The sequence below is a fragment of the Macaca mulatta genome, chromosome 13 (assembly GCF_049350105.2).
Source record: "Macaca mulatta isolate MMU2019108-1 chromosome 13, T2T-MMU8v2.0, whole genome shotgun sequence".
NCBI lineage: Eukaryota > Metazoa > Chordata > Mammalia > Primates > Cercopithecidae > Macaca > Macaca mulatta.
In genome coordinates this window covers 65,717,008-65,732,751 of record NC_133418.1, presented here as the reverse complement: position 1 = coordinate 65,732,751, position 15,744 = coordinate 65,717,008, and the positions used below count along the sequence as shown (strand labels likewise).

Below are 15,744 nucleotides of genomic sequence, written 5' to 3'. Positions count from 1 at the left end.
TTGGTTTCTCTATCAAAGGAGGCAGGTGGTGGCTAGGTCCCCTTCTGCTTGTAAAGTTCCATACTCTAGTTTTGTTTGTGCTTTAGCTCTTTAGTGTCTACACTGGTGCATCTCAAGGTTTAACATACTTATGAATTACTGGAATCTTGTTAAAATGTAAATTATGATGCAGTTGGTCTAGGGTGGGATGGGCTCCTGGTTTTCTAACAAGCTCCCAGGTGATGCTGAAATGGCTGGTGTGTGAACCACATTTTTACTAGCAAAGATCTAAATGATGTACAGAGGTAAGGGGGGAAAGACTAGCTCTTTGTCTTCCTGTGGTAATACATTCACCTGCTTCTGTCTCAGGGCTAGGATTCTTGACTTTCTTCTGCAGAACACTGAAACATGCCTCCTCTTTCCTGGCTCCACCAAGCAGAGTTTGGGCTTCAAGAAGACTGAATGCATCTGTACAGAGCACAATCCCTTCTCCAAGAAGGAAACCATGGGGCTTATCAAGAAAGGTCTGTGCCTTTACTGTCAGGCATCCTCAGCCCTGCTGAAATATGAAATAAATGAGGTGGAGTTTAATTTTAGGGTCTACAAATTTGTAATGTGTTCATCATTCCTGATGCTATTTTACATGGCAGGCTGTGTTGTCAGACATGTTTTGTGAGGAGAGCTGCATTTGAGTTCTGGTTTAATGAAGCCTTCGCATGCACCCTCCCAGGTCCCTCCTCTAATCTCCACTTACCAGAGAAAGATACGCCACTTGTATGAGGGATTTTCACTATTGGAAATGCACATCTCTTTTGCTTTCCTAGGGGCATGCTCTTTGGGGGGGATTTTCCCAAGCTGGACTGCAGGCTGACTTCCCAGCAGAGGGCGCACTGCCCCAGTGCCATGGCCCAGAGCAGTTTCCTCCTCTTCTGGGTGGACTTTCCTCCCCACTAGGCTGGTTAGGGCTGAGGAAGAATTGAGGAGAAATGAGCTTTCAGGAAAGGAGGACATGAAGATGAGATTAAGGGAGAAAATCAAATCTAATCATTTCAGATCTGAATCAGTGACTTTTAAAATGAAAGGTCTACTTGGCTACAGTTAATGACAGCTTTTCATAATTCTCAGCTATTGCAAAACTAACTTTTCTTTCTTAAAATTCTCTGAACCCTGCATTGTCCAGCATTTGTATCTTTCACTTTAATGAGCACTAAATAAGAATTACATAAAGAATTTTAATAATTCTCACTGGAAAGTTAATTAAGCAGCAAGAAGTCTTTGGAACTGTTACTCTTTCTGCCTTTTACAGACAAGTGCTTCCATGGCTTCCAAGGAAAGAGGTCACATTTATACATATATATAAAATGATGTGTGGGTTAGTAACTTTTTCCAGTAACAAATGACCTCCTTAACAAGCTGAAATCGTGAAATGAAAATCCACCTTTTTGTGGCCCACTTTCCCTGAACTCTATTCTCCACTTTCCTCAGACTTCTTTGCACAGGAAATGAATTCCCTGTAACTTTGGGGGGGCTTGAATATGTTGATCTCAAGTTCTCCAAATTTTTTGTTCCTCTATAAATCATACGGGCATGACCCAGCCCAGTCATTCATTTCAAATTTCTTTTTTCCTTTCTTTCTTTTTTTAAAAAACAGCTTCTGTTTTTTCTCATTTTTGATAGATCCTACCACAAACTTCAGCTAGAGTAAGTGCAGACGACCATAACACTATTCTCACATAGAGGGTATTTTATTAAGTCCAGCAGTTAAAAATGTACAAAGTTCCTTGTAATAATCCATTCATTCTGTTCTCGCCTGATTCTTGGAGTAAGCCTGCACAATTATTCAAATCCCAGCTTTTAGCTACAGCATACACCTCGCCATGGGGCTATGCCTCTGTAATCTTGCTTTGGTCTTGCATGTCAAATGGAATTAACTCCCATAAGAAATGTGTGCGAAGACAACCCAAAGTGTCTAATCCTGCTGCTGTCTTAAATTTCTGAAACTCTGAGCTGTCATCTTTTTCTATTGCTTTGTTGAAGTTCTCACTTATGCTTCAGTCCATCCAAAGCTGAAGTTTAGGAAAATTTGCATTTTTATATATTTTTTTCAGTTATGCTCTCCCTTGGCCTTTTCACATGTTCTCTTTGTAGGAGGATTTTTTTTCTTCCTTCAAATTTCAAGGCCATTTTGTACACAGTGGAATTGCAACAAGAGGTGAATTCACTTTTTCTTTTTTTCTTTTTTGCCCCTGGGAGTATACAAGTTGATACGCAGACAACACCAGTTGAAGATTCGCAAACCACATCCAAACAGATATGTGAGGGTGTGTGTGTGTGTGTGTGTGTGTGTGTGTGTGTGAGAGAGAGAGAGAGAGAGAATGTGTCTCTGAATGTTGTATGAGAAAGGGGAGAGAAGAAATAATGATATCATTATTACCATACCTTAACCACTCAACCTAGCTAATCAGAAAAACTAATTCTGTCTCAATTGAATCTCAAACTGCATCATCTCCCTCATGAATAAAATGCTTGGTGAAATGAGCTTGGTTAGGTTACTCTACTTGTATGTTGTATTAAGAGTAGATTAGCTTGATGAGTAATTTTAGACTTTCTTCCTTCTCTAGGAGGCATACTGTTTAAAGATCTTGAATGCTGGGACAGTCCTCTTCTTCTTCACCAGATCCTGTATTCCACTTAATCACCTCCTGCGAATTCCTAGACATGAGGAATCTAGATGAAGACTTAGTATTCAGAATGCAATGCAAGCACTTAATAAATATATGTTGAATTCCTACGAATAAGGACAGTGTGTTAGCTGTTAGCTAGAGCATACACTTCATCTCTTTCTTTCTGGGTGACTTATCTTGTTGCCTCAATTTACAAATTGTATCATTCCATCTGGAAATGAAATCTGGCCAGGTTTTAGTGAACTTCCCTCACAGCCTGTGTGTTCAGTCCGATCATCACACATGGTACATATTTTTAAATCACCAGTTATTCAGCATTGTGGGTTCCTTGAGGTGTCTCAACTAAGTGAGGTGTGGAAGGGTAAAATTGTAACTTGGTGTGGTGGATATTTAATAAGTGGTAAACCGCAGCATTCTCCATTTGAAAGCTAATTAAGGCCACTAGCTGACCGTGCTTGTGCAGAAAACATATTCATGGTTTAACCATGGAAACAGTCATAACAGCGCTCAGCTAAAAATAATGGGCTTAAGAGACATTTTCACTGATCACTCTTCAGTGCTTATTTATTTATTTATGTATTTATTTTAAGTATAAGAGTTGTCACATTTTTTAGGAAATACCCAGCAGCACTAGCTCATTTTGATACTTCAAAGTTTGACTTGTTCCATCATAGATACTAATATGAGGAGTGATGTTAGGGGAGAGCTGCGAGACCAAATTGTATTTTTTAATGCTGTATGCAGGAATGTCTCAAAAGATAATCATCCCTTATGCTCTCTTGAATCTCTTTCCTTGTTAATACTGGCCTTTAATATGTGATGTGATGACTTTTTGTCAAAAGAGAAGTTAACCCTCTAACACCTATTAACTTATTTTATCTAAATTGAGTTTGTGTTTGTTGAAGAGACCTCCTTTACTGACAGATGGTATAATATGAATTATGTTTCTGTGTGCTCATTGTTTCTTCACAATAAGAGTACTGTAATATAACCATATATTTTATCGTGCAATATATTACTTTGGCTAATAGGATTGAAAAAACACATCAAATGTAAATATTTTTTCAGCATCTGGATGGTGAAGTTAGATTGTCTTATCAAATATCGTAATGCTCTTCTGGGATCCAGCAACATTTAGTGTCACTGAAATAGGGGATAGCAGAGTATCAGGCAGATGTGATGAAAACATGACCAAGGTAAAGGGATCTCAAGGAGGCTGAAATGATCTGGGGGCATTGTTAGGCTGGTTGATTGCAAGTTGGTTTTAACTGAACAATAAGAATTCTGTTTTAAATCACCTTGGGGAGTGACCACACAGTAATCTTGGTCCATGATCATTTCAATTAATTTTAAATTAATTTCATTTAATTTGTCTTACTGACATCGAACCATATCGAGACCACATATTACAAGAATTTACTTCCTATTCTCCCATTCATCCACACAGCAATGGGTCTCTAAGCACATCTCTGGGAGAATTTTGAGCTCAACTGACACTTCAACATTGGCAGGATTTGGTAGAGAAAACAAATTTGTGCAATGAGACATGTATTTTCCACACCTTCCAAGAGCTAGACCTCATATCCTGCATATGCCATCATTTAACCAAATAGAGATAGAATCATGGTCCAAGAGCCATAGGAATTCAGATCTAGGTTTAGAACATTTTCCCGCTTAACCTGGCCATATCTGCAGCAGAATATGTTAAACAGAACTGACCTAGAACTGTCATCCCTACAAATTCTCACTTATGGCTCTTTTTAGCCTAAGACTAGATGACAAACATTGATCTCTCCCGGTATCAGTTGAGTTTCTCAGGCTCCATTTTTCTCACTGGCTACTTTAAATGAATACCATTTTTGCTGGTTTTCCTCCTTCCCACTCTCCTTTCATTTTCGTTATTTGTTCTAATTTAATTTGAAATGCCCAGCATCTGACTGTAATCAGGTAAGGGGACTCAGGAGACTTCCAGCAAGAGCAGGTCTTCTGAAAAGGGTCTTTTGGACACAACAGAATGAGCCTTTATTTATTATCTCAGGGATAACAAAATGGGGAGTGAGCAAGACTGCGCGGCAGCTGTCCTTTCAAGCAGCAGCTAACTTGGTGGAACGCTCCAGTCCCCAGGGTGTGAACAGACCGCCCCTTGGCTGAAAGTCATCCCGCTGTCCCTGGCTGCTGGTTCTCTAGGCCAACACAAACAAGCATAACAAAACATGCAGGGAAAGTGTCAACAGAAACCCGTTTTCTAGGAACCTGGCTTTTGGAAATGAACTGGATTTGCAGTCCATACAAAGGCTTGGCAAGGTTTCATTGGCCATGGCCACACACCTCACACTGTGACTCCTATCTATCAGGTGGGACGTTTGGCTTATTAAGCACATGTGCTCTATTTCATCTGAGATCCTCCAGAGAAAGGCCTTGGTTTCCCCACGTACCAAATGAAGATTATTGGGGAGGAACAAACACTGAAATTTGCAAAGGATCTCCTGGGTTTAAATTCTTGTTTTATAACCTGAGAAAATCACTCTCTCTAACCCTCAGTTTCTTCATTAATAAACTGGGGATAACAATATTTTCCTTTATAATCATGGTGACCAAATAAAAGAGAGAGATGTGTTATCATTGAGAAAAATATCATAATATGTAGACCAAGGTTAAGTTTGGTGTGGAGAGCCAATGAAAGCACAGATGTGAAAATGCTTGAGAATTGGAAAAGTACTATAGACATAAAATACATGATTATTGTTATTATCTTCAAGGAATTTAGTCATTTTTCTCCATAACAGAAAAAACGTGGTGATCCTTATCCCTACATTTATGCCTGGATCTATCACATCTAGAAGGTCTTCTGCCTCACACGGGGAGACAGCCCACACACATCTGTCCCTTCATTTCACAGAAGTGTAGCAGATAGCTCAGTTACAGACTAGGTAAGACTGCATTGTCCAGAGACTTTCATGGCACAGAACTTACAGATATACAATGATCTTGGGTATTTAATATTCATGTGTTGTGAGTTCCCAGGAAGGGTTGAGAAAAGGTAAAAAAAACCATGCTAGTCCATGGTTCAGTTCCTGCAAGAGAAAAGCATGGTGAAATGGGATACTGAGAGCTCTGACCTATCAGACCTTACCCAATGTCCAGCTATATGATTTCTTTCAGGATGTGGAGACATTGGCTTTTCTATAGTTAGTTGCCAAATTAATTTTTGGTCAATGCAGATGCTTTATCCTGCCACATACATCTTCCTAAGAACATGTGTGTGTAAAGGAGACAACAAGACTCTTTAGGAATTAGGAAATAGAGGTAAGTCAGAGAAAGAAAATAATGAAAAAGAATGATAAAACCTATGGCTCAGGCATGTTCGTCTTTTTATTTCCAGCACTTAAGCCAGGACCTGATTCTTTGTGGAATGTTGCACGATTGAAAATAATTGTGGAAGACTGTGACTGTGTCGTCTGTTTTTAAAGTAACACTCCACTCCCTTGAACCTATACAGAACCTATTGCAGTACCTTATACAGGGTGAACACACAATGCTTTGTGGTACGAGAAGGAACTTACAGCTGGGCGTGGTGGTGTGCCTGTAGTCCCAGCTCCTCAGGAGGCTGAGAAGGGAGGATGGCTTGAGCCCAGGACTTAGAGGCTGCCGTGAGCTATGATTTCACCACGGCACTCCAGCCTGGGTGTCAGAGTAGGACCCTTTCTCTAAACAAAACAAAAGGAACTTGCCAGAACATGTCAAAAACAACCCTTAAAGTAATGAAAGGCCCTGGAAGTGTTGAGAACATCTAGAAGATGGGCAGAATATAACGGGGTATGCTTCTGGCAGCCTGTGGAGTAACCAGCACAGCGAACCTCTTTTCAATGCAAAAGAAGGAATGTCAGGGACCTAAGCTGAGGCCCAGAAGTCAATTGACTTACCTGGCATCCAGGAACATTTTCCAATTGCTTTTGTAACACACGTCCACAAGCATCTGTGTGTATAAGCGGCAGTTAAGGGGGTGCGCCAGAGAATGGGGAGGCAGAAAGTAGGAGTTACATAAGCTCTGTGAGCCTCTGTGTCCTCATCTGTCAAATGGGCTAGAGCTTCATGAATCTCACAGCTGTGAGGAATGAGTGGGATAATGTAGATCAAACCTCATCCAGTGTCTGGCTCAGAGGAAGCACTCAATTAAAAGGGAGCAATTTTTATTAGAAGGAAACGCATAACTCTCATCTTTGGAGAAGCCCTTTCTCTCTCCTTGCCTCCTCTTTCAAGCCTTTGAGGCACCTCAGTAGTAATTGGCTGCTAGGACTTGGAATCTATCTGTGAAGAAACAGGGTTTGTGAAAGGCCTCTAAGGTGATGGTGTGAGGCATTTATTTGAGATCTAAGGCAACATAAGTTGCCTCTGGTGCTTATTGACTATTTCTAGCTGGAGGCATAGAAATACACAGGCACTAAAGGGTGAGTTACTGTTGGACGCTCCTCTCTGGACCAGCAGGGACTTGGAAAGCTCTTGGAGGATGTAGCGTCTTGCATCAATCACCAGTGACCCCTCTGGCTGAATATGTACAGGCAGAAAGAGGCTCCTAAATTAGCCTCTGTTCTCCTTAGCTAGATGGATGGAAGATGAAATGCAGTCCCTGGAGGAGGAGGAAGTGTATGTGGTGGAGGATTGAACTGTACCCTGGAAAGCAGTTGGGGTTTAGATTCCTCCTTTCCAAAACAAATCGGAAATGTCTTTATTTTCTACGGGCCCATTAAAGTATATATATTTAATAAATTGACATCGTGGGAGATGAAAAAAAGAAAGGAAGAGATGGAGAGAGAAGAGAATGGTCAAGAAAAATAATGCCCAAAACTACTTGTTCGACAAATGAATTAAAATGGAGCAAAGGTGGCTTAGGACTAACTCCAGCATTTTTTAAAAGTGTATGTTGAGTAGGATTCATGCTAGAAGCAGAGGTGTGAGGTGTGGTATCAAGCCTGCTGATCCATTTTAAATACCTTCCAGAAAAATTTCAGATGCTTATGAAAAATTTCATTGAGTATTAATTCACCTAAGAATGCTAAAGATCTGGCTAAACCCCATAAAAGCTAGAAGTCATAGAAAAGGTGCTCTTCCAGGATATGCTAATGGTACTCTAGAAATAATACTTCTGTTTTTGAGAATCGTTAGCATATATCCACGGATTCTTCTACTTCCTCCTCCCTAATTGTAATTTCTCCTTTGGTCAAAAACAACAACACCACCAACAACAACAACAAAACCAGAAGACAAGCAAAGAACTCCACAAGTAAAAGCATACCTTCGTGCCTCACATTTTCTAGCTTTTCTTTATGGTCCAATGACAATCATTTTAATGCCTGTTTGAGAGCCATCAGTACTCAAAAAGCCTGGCAAGAAAATAGTAAATCCGTGAACTCAAGATTATTTCCCATGGTAAGAATTTTTCTTTGCTTCCTTTCTGTAAGGCCTAAGACCAGTACATTGAATCCCAGTCCAGATGGATGTGTTACATAACCACAACCAGGCACATGCGGTCATCCCAGAGCTGACTGAGCCACAAAGGTGGATCACTCAATACAAGCCTGACCCTGTTGCTGCCAAAGTAAATCCAGAAGGCTCGGTACACATCTGTTCATGCACAAATAGGTCATCACCATACACGCTTGAGCTGTGAAGAGCTAGGAGAAGGATTTCTTAGAGTTACCAAGCCTTCTCAGTGTTAGTTCACTTGAGGGGGACAGCATGTGAGCCTCAGGGGCTTGTGGTGTTTTGGATACACTTGAGGATTCCCTTCTTAATCATAATAATTAGCATTTATGGGGCACTTGGTAAGTGCCAGATGCTGTTGAATGCACTTCGCTTATATTAACACGTTGAAATCTGTCAGGAACACTATGAAATAGATTCTTTTATAATCCTCATTTTATAATAAAGAATTTAAGGCAAAAAGAGGTCAAGTGCTTTCTCCAAGATTGTAGAACTACCAAGTAGTAGGGGTGGGATTTGAACCTAGTCTCTCTGACTCCCCAGTATATGCTTTTAACCATTATAGCATAGTTTTCTGGCCTAGGCATACACTGAAGGGACTGGAAAGTGAAGATGCACTATTTGTCAAGGTATTATATCCCTTTAACCTGGTGGGGGCAGGGAGGGTTTCTAAGGAGATCTGAATTTATAGTCTTAGACTTTCTCGTCTTCTGGGATCTCAATATCCTCTCTCTCAAACAAATACACAAAGGAACAAAAAACCCAAGTAAGCTGTAGACACAGTTTGCAGATTTAAATGTTTTCCTAATTAGGAACCACTTCTAGCACAGCTCTTAGCAATATAGGTACAAGAGGTGGCCGTAGGGTTCACACCTGGAAGACCAGTAGCTCTGAGGTAATTTTGGCAATTGTGAAGGAGGTCCATTGCACTCAGCAGCAGTAAATGGCACAGAAAAATGTCAACCTGAAGGGGTGTACCATGTTGCCTAAGGCGTGGAATTGAATTTATAAAATTGCGAGCATTCAAGAATGTCACATAAGGACTCCATTTGCTTCTGTTTGCAAATTCATTCAGGAAGGACTTCAAAATTTATGTTATGAGAAAATACAACATAGTTCCTCCACTTACAGTTTCCTCCCCCTCTTCTCCCACCCCTTTCTCTTCCACCACCAATACTACCATGCATTTTTAAAGTCCTTTAAAGTTTTCAAAGTGCTTTCATATACATACTTCATTCTTTATGTCAGGTCAGGGCAAAATTTTATTGCATTTGGCCAAAGGCCATTTTGAAATTTTGAGAGAATAAAGGAGATACGATGTGATCTTTGAAATAAAGGGATTAAAACAGAGCAAAGTTAAAAAGGATTTATGAGTAAAAAAAATATAAAAATCATATTTTAGAGTTGAACTGGAAAAGGACTGACTGACCAAATACTTCACATATTTTGCAAAACAGTTGGAGTGTAGACAAAAACAACTGGAAGAGGTACACAAATTATTTTAAAATAACATTTATCCAGCTTTGATTTTAAAATGCTAAATACATGCTCATCACAGAAAAATTAAAGTCAAAAGTTGAAAATATAAACATCCATAATATCAGTATGCATTCAAAAACATGATTATGTTTAGAGTTACAATCCTCTAGTCTTACACACACACACACACACACACACACACACACACACACACACAACAGAGTTGTAAATTGCTTTATGCTGCACTCAGATATGCAGAAAATAAAGGCTGCCCTGTAATTTATAAAAACTGTGACCTGGCCCATGCACTACTACTTTACTGAACTGCAAAAACAACTTATTGTCCTTTGGCAACATTTTAGTCTCTTCTGCTTTGTAAGTCTCCTTTCACTTTAACTTTCAGTCCATTCAAAGTTATGATGGTTTATAGAAGCATCTTTCAAAGATTTAATCTCGTTAGGAAAATGCTTAGTGGTTCAGATTGCTCTCCTAGCCCACTTTTCCCTTTCTCAAGATGGTGCCCTGCTGTCTGAGAGATAGGGCTGTAGCTACCAGAGACTTAAACTTAGAGTGGATTACAAAAAGACTAAAAAGTCCACACTCATGTGATGACTAATGCCAAAAAACTCCCTTCCTCCAGAGTGCACCTTGTGGGGCACATTTATGTGAGCACAACCTGCTCAACCCTAAGCCACATCCCTTGTTCTGTCTCCATGATGGGAGAAGAGGATGCTTAGGTCCATGTCCTGCCTCTGACCCTGGGGTTTCTCTGTAGCAAGGTCTCTCCTCTGCCTGGCTGTTCTTTGCTCCACAGGCATTAACAGTAGGTTTGACTGGGGACCTGCTGGCCCATTGTGTGGTCAGTACTCTCAGATAATACCCAGATGCCTCTGATTCATCTCAGTTTTTGCTGATGTGTTTTGTGTCTCTGCCATGTAGTGGCAGACAATCTTTAACAGTCTTCCCAGAGTGTTTGGTGAGGAGGCCCTTTGCCATTTATCATAGGGGGCTGGTCCCCTACCAAACCCTCAACACTTAGCCTCTCCTAAGTCCTCTCTTTGAGGGGTATAAAGAAATTTCCTAATCTTGCCCATGCCACATGGGAAGTGAGGTCAGTCTACAGAATATAAATTCTGCACCTTCCTCTTCCTAGCTGGGTGGTGTCACTGGGTTCTTTTTATGTGACCATCCCACATTGTGTATCTGTTAAGATCATTTCAACTCCTGCCAGAATGAGAGCTGTTAAATTAATGGAGGATCAAAGGATCAATGGAAGAGATTTGAAGAAACTTTTCTAAAATGTATAATGTGTATTTTGTATCTTGTCCCAAGTTCACACTTTTTCTTTATGAAGAATTTGAGCCTCTGTAGAAGTGTTTTAGTGCTGCTGCACCTCTTGAGTCCAGAAAAATTTTCAAGAAAATTCTATGGCTCAGTGATTTTGACACTTACTAACTTTTTATTTGCTATCTAGAACGACCTTTAGTGAAAATCAACAGGTGGACATACAGAACCAATTTTAGAGATGATTTCTATAGCTGATGGAATGTTTATGTCTCCACTGAAATTCACACTTATTTATTTTTTTAAAATAATAAGTTCTTACACTTTTACAAAAGAGACTGAACAATACCATGCAAAGTGAAACAGCAGAATCTTCAACATTGTGCAGATAAGAGGTTTTCCTCCAGTTAGTTAAAGGAGCAAGAGTTATGGAACTTTATAGCCATGTATGTAACAATACAAGTTACTTTCAACTAGGCAATTTCTATTTAAGGTATTTTTCTCCTCCCTATTTATTTTCACCTACATTTTATTTTCTTGCACACACAAAAAAAACAAAGATGACTATAAAGACCCAAAGGAAGAGAGTAGAAAATAACAATTATGAAGTGTGGTGATGATTTAAAATACTAAAAATAAAAAAGAGGATATCATGGCATCTACCTATGTGTACCTTTCTTTGATTTGTCTTTGGCTTCAGTCAGCAGAATCATAAAATTATTTATAGTTTGTCTGTTAGAATTTGTGGTTGGGAGGGAATTGTCTATGACTTTTTATAATTTATATCTAAGTTAATTTTAAAAATGGTAGAGTCCTTATTAATGTGTCCCTTGAAAGAAAAGTTGTCTAGATCACAAGCTCTCCTACTAAAATTGTCTTTTTCACCAAAGACATATACATACATGAGAAACAAGTTCCTTTTAGGAAATATTAGAATAAGATTTTCTACTAGAAAGTTGCATTCGCATAGGCCTCCTGGACAGCAGGAAGAATAACTGGAGTGGAATAATAAAGAGAGAATGAAAATTTTAACAAAAGAAGTGAAAGATCTCTGCAGAGAAAGCTATGAAACACTGATAAAAAAAAATTAAAGAAGACATAAAAATGAAAAATATCCCATATTCATGGATTGGAAGAACTAATATTGTTAAAATGCCCATACTACTTAAAGCAATTGCAGAGTCAATGCAATCTCTATCAAAATACCAATGACATTCTTCACAGAAATAAAAAAGAATCATAAAATCAATATAGAACCATAAAAAGCATTGAATAGACAAGATAATCTTGAACAAAAATAATAAAGCTAGAGACATCACAGTACCTGACTTATAAACATATCACAAAGTGATAGTAATCAAAACAGCATGATACTGGCATAAAAGCAGTCACATGGACCAATGGAAAAGAATAGAGAACCCAAAAATGAATCCATGCATTTACAGCCAACTCATTTTTGACAAAGGCACCAAGAACATATATTGGGTAAAGGAGAGACTCTTCAGTAAATGGTGCCCCCCCCCAAAAAAACTGGATAACTATATGCAGAAGAATGAAACTAGATCATCTCACCTTACAAAAAATAAAATCAAAATTGATTGAAGACTTAAAGGTAAGACCTGAAACAACAAAACTACTAGAAGAAAACATTGGAGAATCTGGACAAAGATTTTTCGAATAAAACCTCAAAAGCAGAGGCAACATAAGAAAAATCAGAGAAAAGGGATCACATCAAGCTAAAAAAACCCTTTGGCACAGTAAAGGAAACAATCAACACAGTGAAGAGATAACCTATAGAATGGGAGAAAGTATTTGCAAACTATCTATCCAACAACAAAAATACATAAGGAAATCAACTCAGTACTAAATAAACCAAATAATTCAATAAGCAAATGATCTGAATTGACACTTATCAAAAGAAGACATACAATTGGCCAACAGGTATAGGAAAAAAAAAAAGGTCAACATCACTAATCATCATGAACATATGAATCAAAACCACAATGAGATCTCATCTTATCATAGTTAAAAATGGCTATTATCAAAAAGACAGAAAATAACAGATGCTGGTCAGGATGCAGAGAAAAGTGAACTCGTGCACACTGCTGATGGTAATGTAAATTACTACAACCATTACAGAAAACATTATGGAGGTTCCTTAGGAAACTGAAACTAGAATTACTACATGATCCAGAAATCCCGCTTCTGGGTATATATCTAAAAGAAAGAAAATCAGTGTATTGAAGAGATATCTGAATTCTTATGTTTAATGCAGCACCTTCATAATAGCCAAGATAAAGAATCAATGTAAATGTCTATCAATAGATGAATGGATTTAAAAATTTGGCATGTATACATGATGAAACACTATTTAGTAATTTTTAAAAAATGAAATCCTGTCGTGTGCAGCAACGTGAATGGAACTGGAGGACATTATGTTAAGTGAAATAAGCCAGACAGAGAAAGATAAATATCGCATGTTCTCACTCATATGTGGGAGCTAAAAAATTGATCTCATGGCAGTAGAGAGTAGAATGGTGATTACCAGAGGCTAGGAAGGGCAGAGGGGAGAGCAGGATGAAGATAATTTGGTAGACGGGTACAAAAATACAGTTAGATGGAAGGAATAAGTTCTGGTGTTCAATAGCACAGTAGAGTGACTATAGTTAACAATAATTTATTGTATATTTCATATGGATAGAAGACAAGTTTTGGAACATTCCTGACACAAAGGAAAGATTATAGTTTGAAGTGACGGATATCCCAGTTACCAGATTTAATTATTACACTTTGTATGGATTTGTCAAAATATCACATGTACTACATCAACATATACAAAGATTATGTATCAATAAAAAAAAGAAGGGAAAACAAATATCACTAAAAGACTAACTTGATAATGTTATTGGAGCAATTCAATTTCAATATATATGAAAAGTTAAAAAGTATCAGGCAGCCAGGTGCGGTGGGTCACATCCACCAGTTTGGTACAAACTAATCCCAGCACTTTGGGAGGCTGAGGCAGGTGGATCACTTGAGGTCAGGAGTTGGAGACCAGCCTGGCCAATGTGGCGAAACCCCGCCTCTACTAAAAACACAAAGATTAGCTGAGTGTGGTAGTGGGTGTCAGTAATCCCAGATACCCAAGAGGCTAAGGCAGGAGAATCTCTTGAAACTGGGAGGTGGAGGTTGCAGTGAGCCAAGATCGTGCCACTTCTCTCCAGCCTGGGCCACAGGAGTGAAACTGTCTCAAACAAACAAACAACAACAACAACAACAAAAGTATCAGGCATAAAATAAACACATTTTTGGAATTTACTCTTAGTTCACAAATTTAAGCAAACATTTTTCACCCATCTTAAAAAATGCCCTAAACTAAGTCAGAAAACTTTTAAATGGACTACATAAACTCTTTAACCATTGGCCTCAGAGCACCTTATCTTGTCTCATCAGTCAACCCACAAGAATTTTTTTTTGAATGTTTGAAGTGCTCCAGAATCTAATGATCTTTTCTCTCTTCATACCCTCACTATGTCAGACCAAATTCCACCTTGTTTTTTTTTTTTTTTTAAATTATACAGTTTGGTCTTGTTTTAACATTTCAGACTTTTTTCACTTGCTTTTGCTTTTAAATCTCTCTTTACTGACTTCAAGTGCCTTTCAAAAAAAAAAAAAAAAACCACCACAACAACAGATACTTGCTTTCAACAAGTGTACAAACTGCTTCAATCAGTAGATTTTGCTTTTCCCTCCTTCCTAGAAAAATTGCTATTTAGTGTTTCCTTCTCATTTCATCAGTTTTCTAGAAACTATGGTAAGGTATGCATACCATACGTCAGAAAACAGTCTTTGGGGACTCTACAAACTCATCTTTTCCCTTTCCCATTAGTAGTGGAGTGTATATCTGGTCAGCTATGTAACTTTTTTTCAGGGATGCACTGATACAGGTATTTATTTTCATATGATGGAGACACCTTTCCTATAAACATCAACAAAAACATGTTCGGGGTAATTTCTCTCATCCCATTATCCCTCCTCCATATACTTCAAATTCAATTTTTGTTGGCCCTTTGGTATCATTTGGATATTCTGGTTTTGTGTTATGATGAAGTTCTAATTGTAGCACTTTAAAACCACACAATCAGATTATTTGCCTTTGTTTCTTCAATAGTCACCTTGGTAGAAGAACTGTCTTTTTCAAACATTATGGTCCCAGAATTTAACATAATATGTAGTCCATAATAGGGGCTGGGTAATGGTAGATGGTAAATAAATCATTCAGTTGAATTGCTAAATGAAGGGTACAACATTTGGGTTAAAGGAAAGAATTGCTAATGAAGAATAGGAAACTAAAATGGGTTGACTTAGAGAATACAAAAGGCTAAAACATGAGTTCTGTTAAGAGTATCTGTAGAATTCCTGCCTTTTCATCTGCAGAAAGACAACAGCTTTCTCCATGTTTTCCAAGGTTGACCCCAAAGGCATAACTAAGCTCCTCCCAAGTCAGACAGTCTTCTGCTGAGCGAAGCCTTAGGCAAAAGCCTGCATTATTTGCCAATATCATTTAATATCTTCCATACCCAATAGCCAAGAAGGGTATAAAAGCATCTATAAGGGGATTTTCTCTCTCCGCTTGGGGCCCCCCTCCCTCTGTTTTTGTACAGGGAGCTTTTTCTGTCTTTCTTGCCTATTAAACTTTCTGCTCTTTCAAACCACAAAAAAAGAAAAGAAAAGAAAAAAAGCATCTATGAGCTCTGAAAGTCAATTTATTTCAACATACATGTATTCAGAGCCTACTCTGTTCTGGAACTGCAGATACAGAGATGACAGGATCACT

At 38.5% G+C, this 15,744-nt stretch overlaps 1 long non-coding RNA gene across 1 annotated transcript in view; it reads left to right on the top strand.

The window, feature by feature from the left end:
* Positions 1-206: 206 nt before the first annotated feature.
* LOC106992963 (uncharacterized) overlaps positions 207-15,744 on the top strand; it is a 35,179-nt gene continuing 19,641 nt past the window's right edge. The window contains exon 1 of the long non-coding RNA XR_013402485.1: positions 207-503. This is a non-coding gene — a long non-coding RNA (uncharacterized LOC106992963). The remainder of the gene's footprint in view (positions 504-15,744) is intronic.